Source organism: Magnolia sinica, chromosome 7, assembly GCF_029962835.1.
Source record: "Magnolia sinica isolate HGM2019 chromosome 7, MsV1, whole genome shotgun sequence".
Taxonomy (NCBI): domain Eukaryota; kingdom Viridiplantae; phylum Streptophyta; class Magnoliopsida; order Magnoliales; family Magnoliaceae; genus Magnolia; species Magnolia sinica.
The window spans coordinates 46,520,117-46,534,966 of record NC_080579.1 but is presented as its reverse complement, the minus strand read 5'-3'; positions in this window follow the sequence as shown (position 1 = coordinate 46,534,966).

Sequence of the window (14,850 nt, the reverse complement as noted above, 5' to 3'; positions counted from 1 at the left end):
TACGCTGGGGTGACGAGCCTCCCCGTAGTGACCAGTGAGCAACCCAAACTTGTGAGCCAAATATGATGGTGTATGAGACACCGTATTCAAGCTGTCAGCCTACGTTCTGGTGACGAGCCTCCCGTAGTGACCTCGAGTATAAACTAGGCCTACGCTGAGGTGACGAGCCTCCTCGTAACAACCTCGAGTGTAAACTCTTGAACTTGCCTATCTACTACTTTTGTCAGGGTTGATGCCCTACAACTTGCCTATCGTATGTGATTAACTACAATTGACAACCCTAGATGGATCCTTATTTAGGTCAATGATATAAAGGGAGGTACCTTAGCTTCCCAAACCTGTTGTATGAATAAGCCTAATCAATTACTTGGCTAACAAGACCATGCACCACATTGCATGTGCTTTGGCGAGGAAGCGCATGTTTAGGGAGTTTGCCATGCGCGATCGTTAGATGAAGTCGCTGAGGGAGTGCAGGCGAGGGCATGCATCATTACTGCATATCATTCCTACATTAACAAGAGTAACTAGAAGTGATTGTTGTATTGCTTTATCATTATTGCTTGATTGAATTAATAACATGTTAATCTTTGCCTTATAGTACCACTGAGTTGATCACTCACTCCCACTCTAGGACGGTGTTTTAAAACACCAACCAGACTCTGATTTAGATGCAGGTTATGGAGAGGCTTACGTAACAAAGCCGGATTTCTTAGATGAGGAGGAGGAGTTCTCCTATGTTCAACTATCATGCAGGTCTATGTAGACTTCATGCTGATTTGATGGGATTTCTGGGATACTTAATTAGTTGGACATTTACATTTTGATATTTTATATGTTTTGAAATAACACTTGTATATATTCAGCCTGGAACAGATTCATACTCCGGATGGTGAAATACTTTCATGTTATAATACTAGTACCTAAGTCTTCCGCTTGCTTAATTTAATTGCACCTGGAGTATGATATGTTATTTTAGTATAATTCTACTAATGTCTAATGTACTAATATGGACAACATTTAAACATCATTATCTATGTTGCATAAGTGATGCATTGGATCTCGGGAGTTGAGCTCTTGCTCAACCCCCCAATTTTTGAGGCATTATAAGTTAGTATCAAAGCATGATTTAGATTAAACTGGACCTGGGTTATGGTAACACGATGCACACTGACGTACTTTAACTTAGGAGTGGGTGATAAAATGTAGAAATGATCGTAGGATTCCAAGTTTCATCGACAGGCGAGATTGGCCATTGAAAGGTGACCTATACACGTTCAAGATCCTGTGAAATGATCTTGATTCCTTCTTAGGCCGTCAATCGACAGGGTTAAACTATTAGTCGGCGAATCCTAAACTTAAATCACACCAAAAGGCATGAATATGTGTGAAATAGACCGAGAAAATACGTCACACGAACGTAGGGGCACAAAGCCCATTTTTCGGTGGAACCTAGGGTCCCTTGCACTTTTCTGGCACCCCAGGAGGGGGAGGCCACCGCCTCCAGGTGGCGGCACTACCACCAGTCCAGAGGACCGCGGTAGCACCGCCCAGTCTGTGGGGCACAGTGCCCACCTCCAGCGGGCCATGATGGGCCCACGGTTCCGGCGGCCCACCACCCTCACCCACATGTGTGGGGACCCATTTTCATGTGGGACCACCCTATTTGGGTCCCTTTTGCTCCCCTTTGTCCATTTCACCTCCCTCCTAGCTCTCAAAACCCCTCCAAAACCTCATTTTCCCTCTCAAATCTCCTTCCCATATACACCAAGCTTCATCTTCTTCCATCTCTTGCACCCACCTCCACCATTCTCTCAAACTCATCTCCTACAACCTTCCATCCCCTTTATTTCTCCTCATTTGAGCAACAAACCCATCTTTGTATCTCAAAATCCTCAAACTTTCCCATTCACTTCAATATCCAAGTTTCCTTCTACTTCCATGGCGCTCTTCACGTTAGTTACCACCATATTCTCGCTGTCAACACTCCTTTCCCTTATTGGAAAATAGAGGGCATCCACAGATGAAGCCGGGCCTAGCAACCCAACCCGTACAAGGAAGAAGACGGGCGCCGAAGCAAGCACGAGCGCCGAGCGAGAGAGAAGATCAAAACAGGATCTTGACCCCCGGATCCCTATCGAAAGATTGCTACCGGTGGGCATCGAATTAGGTAGGTTCCATAACTGAAAAGTTGTATTCGAGGCTCATGTGGATGAAAGGCTTTTCGGGTTATACCCAGTGATGGACATGCTCCTGGAAAATGGATGGGGTCCCATATTTGAGGGAAATACTCATGCAAGTGAAGGAGTAGTGCGTACCTTCTATACTTATATATAGGACCCACTACTGGAGCCATTGCAGTTTACTATCACTTTGTGAAGAGAGGAGACCATAGTCAATGTAGACATGATAGCTCGTATCATGGGAATGGAGCGTGGACTTGTACATGCTAGCGAGACAAACCTTGCTAATGAGCGAGAAAGCAATCACCACACGTTTTCTTTGCGGCCAGCTTGAGTGGTGGAGGTGAGGAAATAGCCTTGCATCGACCAAAATGACCAACGATTTTCGCCTACTCCACCACATATTTACGTATAACATGTACCCCAGGTGGAGTAACTGCACGGAGTGTAGTCAAGTCATGGTGGATTTCTTACACAGATCTGGTCAGGGAGATGAGCTATGCCTGCCTACATTCGTATTGTCTCAGATTATGGGTACTGCACGATCTACATGGGGTGATGCCTCACTTCCTTTCGGTCGACTTATTTGTAAGGTCGTCCAAAATTTTGGCTTCCGACTCCATATGAAGAACCATGCCCCGATCCATATCATCAGTGACACTATGCTCAACAATAAGGGCATAGGCCCTAAGCAGCGACAAGCAAGGCTCGATGAGTATGGAGATGAGATAGAAAAAGAGGAAAAAAGTAGTGAAGAAGAGGAAGAAAATGAAATAGAGGAAGGAAGTATGGAAGAAGGCTGTGAAGAGGAAGGCACTAAGTAAGAAAATGATGAGGAAAATAGTGAGGAAGAAGAGGAGGCCCAAGATTCTAATGGGGGACCTCCTCCCACTACACATGACGACCGCCGTGATCGGGCTACCTTGGAAGCCCGCATGGCTCAGATTGAAGAGAATCAAGCCGCCCTGAGTCAGAAAATTAAGAAGACCCAGGCCGAATTAAAGCAAAGGCTTGAAGAGAATCAGGCTTATCTGAAACAGAAATTTAAGAAGATGTCTCGCACCTTGAAGGCTCTCTTGTGTTGTATGCAGGACAAGGGTGTGCCTCCACCTTCACTAAAGTCGGATGACTAGTGATATGTTGTAGCTGTCTTTGGGTTTTCCTTATTTCTTATTTTCCTTTGTAATAGCCTTGGTAGGCTTAGTTGGTTGTTAGTGTGCTTAGTGTTTAAAGCTTTTGTTAGATTAGCTCACATGCATCTTCTGTCATGATCCATGTAATACCACATCTTATGTATTGTGACAATTTTGGTTAAATGAAATGCATGAAGCTTCTTTTGATTTGGAATGTATAGATGCTTGGGAAATTGAGTGTTGTTATTCAAAACGTTACACATGTTGCACCCTGTGTTGTATATAGGGAATGCCTCCAAAAACCACTCAGAGTATGACACGCCTTGCACTTGACGGATCAATTGATGGGGCACCTCCCCTAAACGATAGCCAGTCGGACCCTACCCTGGGCCCAAATTTTGAGACAATGCTGGATTCTCAGCCGGCCACTAGCCCCACTAATGCGCCAACACCTTGTGCACCACCAGTTCCGTAACAAAACCATGCGTCTACATCGACGCCACACGTACCTCAGTCGGCTCCTCCTCCTGATAGGTTGGAGCAGATGATGTTTTTTATGCAACAGCAGCAATAGTTTTTTACCACTATTGTGGGGGCCATTGCCTAGAACATGAATGTGGTCCCGCCTGCACCACCTATGCAGCCTGCTGGAAATATGAATATCAATGACCTTCATGAGCGCTTCCAGCGTTTCCTTCCTCCCACCTTTGCAGCACTCATTGACCCGAGGAAGCCGAATACTAGCTAGATCGCATCTCTAAGATGTTGAAGCCGCTGCACTGCATTGAGGCAGAGCAAGTTGAGCTAGTCACCTATATGTTTGAGAAGGAGGCTAGTCTATGGTGGGACAGTATCCTACGAACAATTCCCTTAGGACACGTGTGGACATGGGATGTATTTGAGACTCACTTCTATGGAAAGTACTTCCCCCTCACTTACCGTAATGAGAAGGAAGGTGAGTTCCTTCGCCTCCGACAGGGAGGAATGACCATGTCAGAATATGAGAACATATTTATGGAGCTAGCCAGATATGCTCCTTTGATCCTAGCAGATGAACCGATGAAAATGTGGCATTTTTCAGATGGTCTGCGGCCCAATATCAGCACGAAGATGTGTTGCACTAGCATTCCTAACTATGCTGAGCTAGTGAACATGTCCCCGCGAGCTAAGAAGGATGGAGATAAACTATCTCGCACACGTTTACCAATGGGCCCGAGGCCTTGACCTGAAATGCTGAACTAGCCGTTCCTCAGTAAGAGGCCACATGCGGATTCGCCTCCCAAGCTTATGGCTCCACCGACTCAGCAGAGGCGATCAGATCTGTGGTGCACCTACTGTAAGAGGATGGACCATTCAGACACCTACTGCTTTACTAAGATGAGGGACAATGGTTTTACGCTGCCACAAAAGATCAACCGTCAGCCGCCACAAGCTATATCAGCTCCACCTCTATGATCGGCACCGCTAGCACAGTCATTTTACCGACCACCTGTACCTCGAAATAGGCCGCCTCAATGACCTATGGCAACACAACTGAATCATCCTCAACAGGCACGTGTACATGCACTAGTAGCTGGTGCATCTGAGACAGTAACTGCAGTGCCTTTAGCCTTTGAAGTCACTGCCCACATTCAAGGTACACCTATATTTCTATTGGTGGACACTGGGTCCACTATCTCGATAATATCATGCTCTACAATCAAGCACTTAGGGTTGAGCACTACCCCTATGATTGGGGTGAGAGTCCTTACCACAATGGGGACTTTCTCCGACGCTACTAAGTTTTGTAATGATTGCCCGATAGACTTAGGGAGTAGAACCGTGGGCATTGACCTGATTGTCACCCCGCTGCATCATTACGACGTCATCCTCGACATGGATTGGCTCACCGAAATGAAGGCAGAGATCGACTGCGATACCAAATTGGTGATAGCCCATGGACCTGAGGACACAACCTTTACTTTCCCAGTGTAGGTCAGTTAGCCCTACCGTATAAGTTGTTACGCTTTCTTATTAGAGAATATTGATGGTCCGACACTTGAGGACATGCCTGTAGTCCAAGATTTCATGGACGTGTTCAGGACGGTACCTGGACTACCTCCTCGGTGCGAGATCGACTTTGCTATCGACCATGTGCCTGGTGCGACACCCATTTCTTTACTTACATATCGCATGCCTCCATGTGAAATGGAGGAATTGAGGAGACAGATTGATAATCTATTGGATTCAAGTTTCATATGGCCTAGTGTATCCCCTTGGGGAGCACCTATTTTGTTTGTAAAGAAGAAGGACGGATCGCTGCAATTGTGTATTGATTATCGCAGGTTAAACCAAGTGACAGTGAAGAACAAGTATCCTCTGCCCAGGATAAATGATCTGTTCGACCAGTTGAAAGCGGCAAAGTATTTCTCCAAGATAGACTTACAATCTGGATATCATCAGTTGCGCGTCAGGGATGAAGATGTGCAGAAAAAAGCATTCAGAACCAGTTTTACACTATGAGTTCCTTGTGATGTCGTTTAGACTTACAAACGCACCGGCAGTGTTCATGAACCTCATGAACCGGGTGTTTCGGCCGTATCTGTACAAATTCGTTATTGTATTTATAAATGAAATTTTGATATACTCCAAGAGCCGAAAGGATCATGAAGAGCACCTGCGAGTAGTCTTCGATACTTTCAGGAAGAATCAATTGTTTGCTCAATATCAGAAATGCGACTTCTGGAAGAAAGAAGTCAAATTTCTGGGACACGTGGTGTCCAAGGAAGGTATTGTCATGGACCTCGCTAAGGTGACCGCAGTTTAGGACTGAAAACAGCCCAGTTCGATTACAGAAGTGAGGAGTTTCCTTGGACTTGCAAGCTACTATCGCCGCTTCATTAAGGATTTTTCTAAGATAGCCAGACCGTTATCGTAACTCATTCGAAAGGATCTTAAGTTCGCCTGGAACGAGAAAGCAAAAGCAGCCTTTTAGGAATTAATGGACAAGCTGACATCCGCACTTGTGCTAGTATTCCTAGAGCAAAGGGTCAAGTACACTATCTACATAGACACCTCTCGTGTTGGTTTGGATTGTGTTCTTATGTAGAAGGACAGAGTGATTGCCTACACCTCGCGACAGTTGAGGAAGCACAAAGAAAACTACCCCATGCATGACCTGGAATTGGTGGTAGTTATTTTCACATTAAAGCTCTGGAGACATTACCTTTACGGAGAGGAGTTCGAGCTCTTTTGCAACACAAGAGCCTTAAGTACATCTTCACACAGAGAGATCTTAATATGAGGCAGCGTCGTTGGATGGAAACCTTGAAAGACTTCAAGTATGAGGTCTCCTTCCATCATGGCAAGGCCAACCTTGTGGCAGACATGTTGAGCCACAAGAAGATAATAGAATTTACAGTTCCACTGATGGTAGAAGAATGAAACATGGTAGAGTTTGTGCGAGACTTCGAACAGAGGCTTACAGTAAAGGAGCCGTTTAAGAGCGTCGCACACATCCACGTACAGCCACTTATTGATGACCGAATCATTATGGCTCAGAAGGAAGATGAACTGTTGGTGAAAATGAGAAGACGAGTAAGTGACAGTGAAGCCTCCGAATGGAGGTTGCCTTAGATGGCAGTTTGAGATATCGTGGCCGCCTATGCATCCCGGACCTCCATGACTTAAGGAGAGAGGTTCTGGAAGCCGCACATAATTCAAGATTGGCAATGCATCCCGGTAGTACAAAGATATATTAGGATTTGAAGCGTTCATACTGGTAGGATAACATGAAGGCCCAAATAGTAGATTTTGTATCCCTTTGTCTCACATGCTAGCAGGTTAAGGCCGAGCATCGCCGACCTCCTTGTTTACTTCAGCCCATGCTCATAGTTGAATGGAAATGAGACTTCATATCTATGGATTTTATTTCTAAGTTACTGAAGATGAGGAAGGGACACGACTCCATTTGGGTGATTGTGGACCAATTGACGAAATCAGCTCATTTCCTCCCGATTAAAGTTTCAAACTCAGCAGATGATTTAGTCAGGCTGTACATCAAAGAGATTGTACAACTGCATTGAGTGCCTATGGAGATTGTGTCGGATCAAGACACGCGATTCACGTCCATTTTCTAGACACGAATCCAGGAAGCAATGGGAGTGAAACTGAAGTTCAGTACCGCGTTCCACCCACATAATGATGGGCAGACGGAACGGGTAAACCAAATACTTGAAGATATGTTGCAAGCATGTGTGAAATCAAGATATGTTGCAAGCATGTGTGCTTGATTTCAAGGACAGTTAGGATGACTGTCTTCCTTATGCTCAGTTCGCTTATAACAACAGCTTCTAAGCGAGTATTGGCATGGCTCCCTATGAAGCATTGTATGAGCGCCCATGTTGAGCACCGCATTGTTAGACGAAAGTTGGTGAGAAGAGCCTGATTGGCCCAGATTTGGTTCAGGTGACCTCAGAGAAGATTGATATTATTAGACGCTGACTCCTTGTAGCACAGAGTAGACAGAAGAGTTACGTTGATACCAGATGGCGACAGCTAGAATTTGAAGTTGAGGACCATGTATTTCTTAAGGTTTCCCCTATGAAGGGAGTACTCCATTTTGACAAGAAAGGAAACTCACACTGCGATTTATTGGTCCATTCCAGATCTAGACTGAGTGGGTGTGGTAGCATATCGTCTCGCCTTGCCCACACCACTCGCTAGCATGCACAACATATTTCATGTGTCCATACTGAAGAAATACGTTCCTGATCCCACTCACATTATCAAGTGAGAGCAGAGGTAGCTAAGTGAAGATGTTACCTACGTACTTTGACCAACACGGGTCCTGGATAGGAAGGAACAGGTGTTGCGCAGCAAAGTTATCCCTCTTGTAAAAGTATTGTGGACTCACCACACTAAGGAAGAGGCTACTTGGGAAACAGAAGCTGAAGTCCATAAGAACTACCCTCATATCCTCGAGGAGTACGAAAAAGTACTAATTTTGGGGATAAAATTTTTCTTTAAGAGGGGTAGATTGTAATGTCTCGAAAAAATCCATACAAAGACATGAGAACCACCTTAGGAAGAAATCCCTAAAGACCGTATACTGTGGAAATTAGATGAAAATTAATTAAGTACTAAACTAAATTAATTGGTGGATTAGTTTGAACCACTATTAATAAAAATGGCAAGACCCAAAACCATTAAAATTGCTAGCTTAACACTACTTAAAAACCTAAGAGAAACCCCAAAACCCAGTTGCTCTCGAGAGCACATTGAAACTCCGTATTAGGCCTGGATCGCGCATCGAAAGTCTGATTACGGTGAAACTATAAAGTTATGACCACCTTATTGGGCTTGACAACCATTGCGGGAATCGAGCTTAAATAGTATCCAGAAACGGACAACTTGAGCCTTAAGTGAAGTATGTGAGAAACGTGAATATCTTCAGAAATTGACATGAAACTTAAGTGATTTGGGCCATTCGCTTGTAAGTGAAATGAAGACTTCAGACCATCAGATTTTGACCCAACTACACCTATGAATCAGGGGAATTGCCTGCACCAATCGGTATACTTGTGGCCCTGATCAAGGAACGACGACCATTGATCTGATACAAGTCCTTCGCGGCCAATCAGTTTGTCAGATCCCACCATAAACACAGTCCTGGTATAGATCCATTGTCAGGGAACGTGTTTCATGACTTAGGTGAGAAATGGACCTTCCTAAGGGCCCTGTTTATCGAAAACAGACACCCTTTGGCTATAACCTAAGTATACCATGGCCATAGGGTCATAAACATCACTTCTGCACCTATATAAGGACCTTAAAGTACCCCTCTCACATTCCATATGAATTTCTCTAACCCTAGGAGAGAGAAGAGAGAAAGGAGGAGAAAAGAGTGAGGAGTAGAGTGAGAGTTCGGGAGATCGTTGCTGGGATTCACTCCCACTACACCACGTACCGAATCACCTCCCCACCATCGCTACATGAGCCATTCCAACTTTGATTTGGGTAAGAAATCCCAACCCTAATCTTGTTTTAGAAATTCAAATAAAGAAATCGATGAAATAGCTAACTATTTCATGATTTAGGTAACCACTGTTCTGTAGACGAGAGCGTAGGATTCGAACCGAGTTCGAAACGAGCAATCCAACGAAAGGTGCGGACTATAAATGTTTAGGTTATGGTTTCCAAGGCTTTCAATATCAGCAATGATTTATGTCTGACTTGATTGCTGCCATATAATCTTAGTTTCGATGTATTCGATAAACTATACATGTGTGTGAACTATGTGAATATATAATGCATTTCATGTGTTTGCTGAAATGTTTGAATGAAAGTGCAATTATGATTTATGCTTGCTATGACTATTATTCTAGAATACATGTTTGTTGTATGTATGATAACTCCTTTATGAAGGATCTACCATAATATATACTATAACTAATTTAGTTTATATATGTAGTATTGTCTAGTCTAAGTGTTTGATAAAATGTCTGAATGAGAAATTCTTTGATGAATTGCTTTTAACAAGGGTGTTGGGATAGGATTCTCAACTACCTTATTCATATTTATAGTATCATTCATATAATGTAGATTGCTACTATGTGATTTATAAATGAAATGCATATGTATAATAACTTGTTCAATGTGTTTGATAAAATGCTCAAATGGGAATTATGTTTGAATTGTTCGTTAAATACTGTTATGATTAACATATGTGAGTACCTATTACATTTGAGTATGATTGGGACTACTACGCGGTCTAGCCAATCGGTAACAGTTCTCGATTGAGTGGCCGAACTAGTTTCGCCACATTGGATACGTTCGATGAATCCGAGTCATACGGTGATTGTCGATAGTGGTTAGGCCACGTGGTGTGCATATGCGCTCTATGTCGATTTATTCAGCGTGCGCTCATACCAATCGAACTTGTCAAATAACCCGATTGGCCTATTAGGTGTTTACCATGTATGGACACTACTGTTTGAATTTAAGGTACCGCTTACTAATGTAAAGCCCATTTTAACCATGGTACTAAGATCCGCTAAGACCCATGAGCCAGGCATGGTGGTGTATGGGACACCGTGGTCGAGTTATCGGCGTACGTTGGGGTGACGAGCCTCCCCGTAGTGACCAGTGAGCAACCCAAACTTATGAGCCGAATATGGTGGTGTATGGGACACCATATTCGAGCCATCGGCCTATGTTCTGGTGACGAGCTTTCCGTAGTGACCTCGAGTATAAACTAGGCTTACGCTAAGGTGACGAGTCTCCCCATAGTGACCTCGAGTGTAAACTCTTGAACTTGCCTATCCACTGCTTTCATCAGGGGTGATGCCCTATAACTTGCCTATCGTATGTGATTAACTAAGATTGACAACCCTAGATGGATCCTTGTTTAGGTTAATGATATAAAGGGAGGTACCTTAGCTTTCCGAACCTGCTGTATGAATAAGCTTAATCAATTACTTGGCTAACACGACCATGCACCGCATTGCATGTGCTTTGGCGAGGAAGCGCACGTTTAGGGAGTTTGCCATGCGTGATCGTTAGATGAAGTCGCTGAGGGAGTGCAGGCGAGGGCATGCATCATTACTGCATATCATTCCTACATTAACAAGAGTAACTAGAAGTGATTGTTGTATTGCTTTATCATTACTGCTTGATTGAATTGATAACTTGTTAACCTTTGCCTTATAGTACCATTAAGTTGATCACTCACTCCCACTATAAGACGGTGTTTTAAAACACTAACCAGACTCTGATTTCGATGCAGGTTATGGTGAGGCTTACATAACAAAGCCAAATTTCTTAGATGAGGAGGAGGAGTTCTCCTACGTTCAACTATCAGGCGGGTTTATTTAGACTTCATGCTGATTTGACGGGATTTCTGGGATACTTGATTAGTTGGACATTTACATTTTGATATTTTGTATGTTTTAAAACAACACTTGTATATATTCAGCCTAGAACAGATTCATACTCCGGATGGTGAAATACTTTCATGTTATAATACTAATACCTAAGTTTCTGCTTGCTTAATTTAATTGCACCTGTAGTATGATATGTTATTTTAGTATAATCTCACTCATGTCTAATGCACTAATATGGACAATATTTAAATATCATTATCTATGTTGCATAAGTGATGCATCGGATCTTGGGAGTTGAGCTCTTGCTCGACCCCCCGATTTTCAGGGCGTTACACTTCACTTTCTTTGATATCTTTCTTGTGCAAACCAAAATGGAGTCTCGATCAAAGAAAATGGGAACATGTAAAAGCCGTGGTTGGCTATAGGCCATCGAAGAAGATTTGGTGCACGTTACGGATTTCCGCACAAGGGATATAAACATCGAGAGATCAGTTAATCTTGATCACATTTCTTCCTTTGGACTTGTTCCCATTCTCACTGAAATCAGTTGGGAACTCATTTTTGGTTGGGGCGGAATGACTTACTGTTCTATTGCATAAGGAATGTATGCTTCCATATGTGATGTGTCCCTTGGAGATCTTGCATTCATGATTAAATTCGTTGAAGGGACATTCATAATTACTTGCTACATTATTTCAGCATTAACTGAAATTATAGTTGCGGACGACGGTATTCCTTTTGCCAATTTAACTGACAAAATGATCCATACTGAAAGGCAAGCGATAACACATAAATTGTGTCGCTTTAATGCTGAATAAAAGTTGGGTAATGCCCTCCCTGCTAACCAAATGCTCCCTAAGTATCGAGTTTTACATAGGATTTTTACCTCCAATGTTTATCCTAGATCAGGGAATAAGTCTGAACTTACTCCCTTTATAGCTCGAGTTCTTCATTCTGTTGGCTCGAGTTCTTCATTATGTTGTGTTGGGTATTCATTATCTATCAAGTTAGTTCATTCTTCCTTTGTCAACTTGTGATAAAAAGGGGAGAGTTGCTTGGAGAATGCATGTGTGTATAGGAAAATTTGCTAAAATTTGTTAAATTGTTGTTACATGTCACGTAGTTGATTGAAGAATGCATGTCATGTTTGATTGAAGAATGTTATATGCTATGGAATGTTTTATGCCATGTAATGCTACAAGGGAAGTACTAATTGAGGGGGAGTAGTAACATTTTGAAAAGTTCAAAAATCTTCTATAACAAGATTACAAGATTTCATTATTCTCTTTTGTAATGATATGTGTTTTGTCATGAAATTGACAAAGGAGGAGATTGTAAGTGCTAAAATGATTACAACACTATTTAGTTATCAAATTTCGTATGAACAAAACAACTTGTCAAGATATCTTCAAGACCGGTCCAAGATCAAGAAAAGATCAAGAGAAGATCAAGCTCAAGTGTCTGGTACATTCTCAAGAGAAGATCAAGCTCAAGTCTAGTACATTCTTAAGAGAAGATCAAGCTAAAGATCAACTAATATTCAAGTATAAGATCAAGCTCGAAAGTCAAGATGAAGTCAGTGATCTAATTTAAGATAAAGAAATTTAGATATTTCACATATCTCATGTAGTATAAAACCATAGATAGACCTTAGGTTTAGATGCTTTTAAAAACTATTTAAATTGGGTTTTTACACTTGTGTTTACTTAAAATTCGACCGGCCTAAGGTTTGGTTCAACTAGTTTGAGTTTTCTCGGCTAGTCTAAGTTCTAGTAGAAGAAAAACTATTTTTTTATTACAAATTCGACCAGTCAAATTTTTGGTTCGACTAGTTGAAGACTAATCTTCGACCAGCCCAAGAGAATTCGACTCAAAGTCAAGTAACTAAATCGGTTCGGATTTTAGGATCTTCGACCAGTCGAATACCAAATTCGACTAGTCGAACAAAGCTCTTCGACTAGTTGAACTAGTTCTCGGACTAGTTGAAGATTGGATAAATCTTATCCCGCGCAAATCTGAAATCTATTGAACAGAATCTGGTCTGCTCAGGCTAGTCGAAAACAGCCTCGGGCCATTCGAAGATTCAACTTCTTTGCCTATAAATTGAGGTTCTCTCTCAATCTGAAATATCAATAATTATTATCAAAATTCTTCTGCAAGAGAGAGAGAAGCTCCAGTTATTAGCAAGCTATTGAACGGTATTTATAAATTATTTTTTTATGGCTTTTATTTAATTCCCTTAATCTCAAATTCTTTCATTCTGAGTCTAGAGAGAGTAAATACTACTCTTCTTTTAAGATTTAAGAGAATTAACTCAAGTACCCATTAGTTTGAACTTAATTAAAATAATAAAACCCTGGACCTTTTCTATTTGACTAAACATTGAATAATCAACATTCAAGATAGTAGTTCTTTGGCTACAACTTCTTCTACGGTGAAGATAAGTATACCTTCAATTCTTTATTTAGTTTTTTAAGATAGACAGAAAATCTCAGTATAGGTTTTGTCTTAGATAGCTTGAAAATTTTAGTAAGGGCTTTGATTGTGATAACCCGTTAAAATCACAACTGTATCAGGTTTTAAGGTGAACCTGAGAAAACCTTTTCATAGTAAAAGCCAAGATTACGTGGAGAGTAATTTTAGGAGTGAAGTAGGTGTGGCTGCTTTAGAACAATTGTTAACACACCCAACCATTATAATTCTTTGTGTTTTGTGGTGTACGTTTTTATCTTTTCTGTGATGAATGGTTGTATTTACATTTTAGTTTAAGTGGTGAATGACGGTCATACCCCAAACTCAAAAATCGGGCTCACAAAATTCTCAATCACCGGATCTGGCGTCGACAGCCTCCGTAATACCCCATTCTCGACTCCCGGCACCCATATACCAGGTTCCAATCCTGGGATCCTATAAGGAGGATTTCTAATATAAATTCTTTTCATAAAAAGTATAACTACAAGCATAACCCACGAACAATAACAAGAACATCATCATAAAATCCGCTATGATAAAAAATTTTAGATACAATGCGCATAAAAGGGAAATACAATGATAGCAAAAGGCTCTAGAAGCTCAGTTACATACTCCTACTCCTGCTCAGCTACGACTGCATCTTGGCATCACCTGCACGCTTCTATCATGTATAAGCTTATAGAAAGCTTAGAGGGTGGTGAAAGTGTATGCGAAGGTAAAAATGCAAGAATGTAATATCAGAGTAATGACGAAACATGCTCATAAGTCCATGAATGCTAACAGTCGTACCAAGGCTATGGGATGGAAGGCATAAATGCTATCGGTCGTACCAAGGCTATGCGATGCAAGACATGAATGCTACCGGTCGTACCAAGGCCATGCGATGCAAGACATGAATGCTACCGGTCGTACCAAGGCCATGCGATGCAAGTCCTACATAGCCAATGTCATGTGAAAGATGCAGCTCAAGCATACCAATCACATATCAATCCAGCTCATCTCTAAAGCATCATATATAGTATAATTATCTCTGGATAGTCACCGGGGTCTAGTACATTATACACTAGATTGTCGCCCCACACAAGACACACAACCATACAAGCGGAAGAGACCTCACTACCCACCTGACTAGTAGTCTGCCAATATCAACCCAGCACGTTGGTAGCAGATCCATTTATGAGTTGGTCATACTCAGCCTAGTAA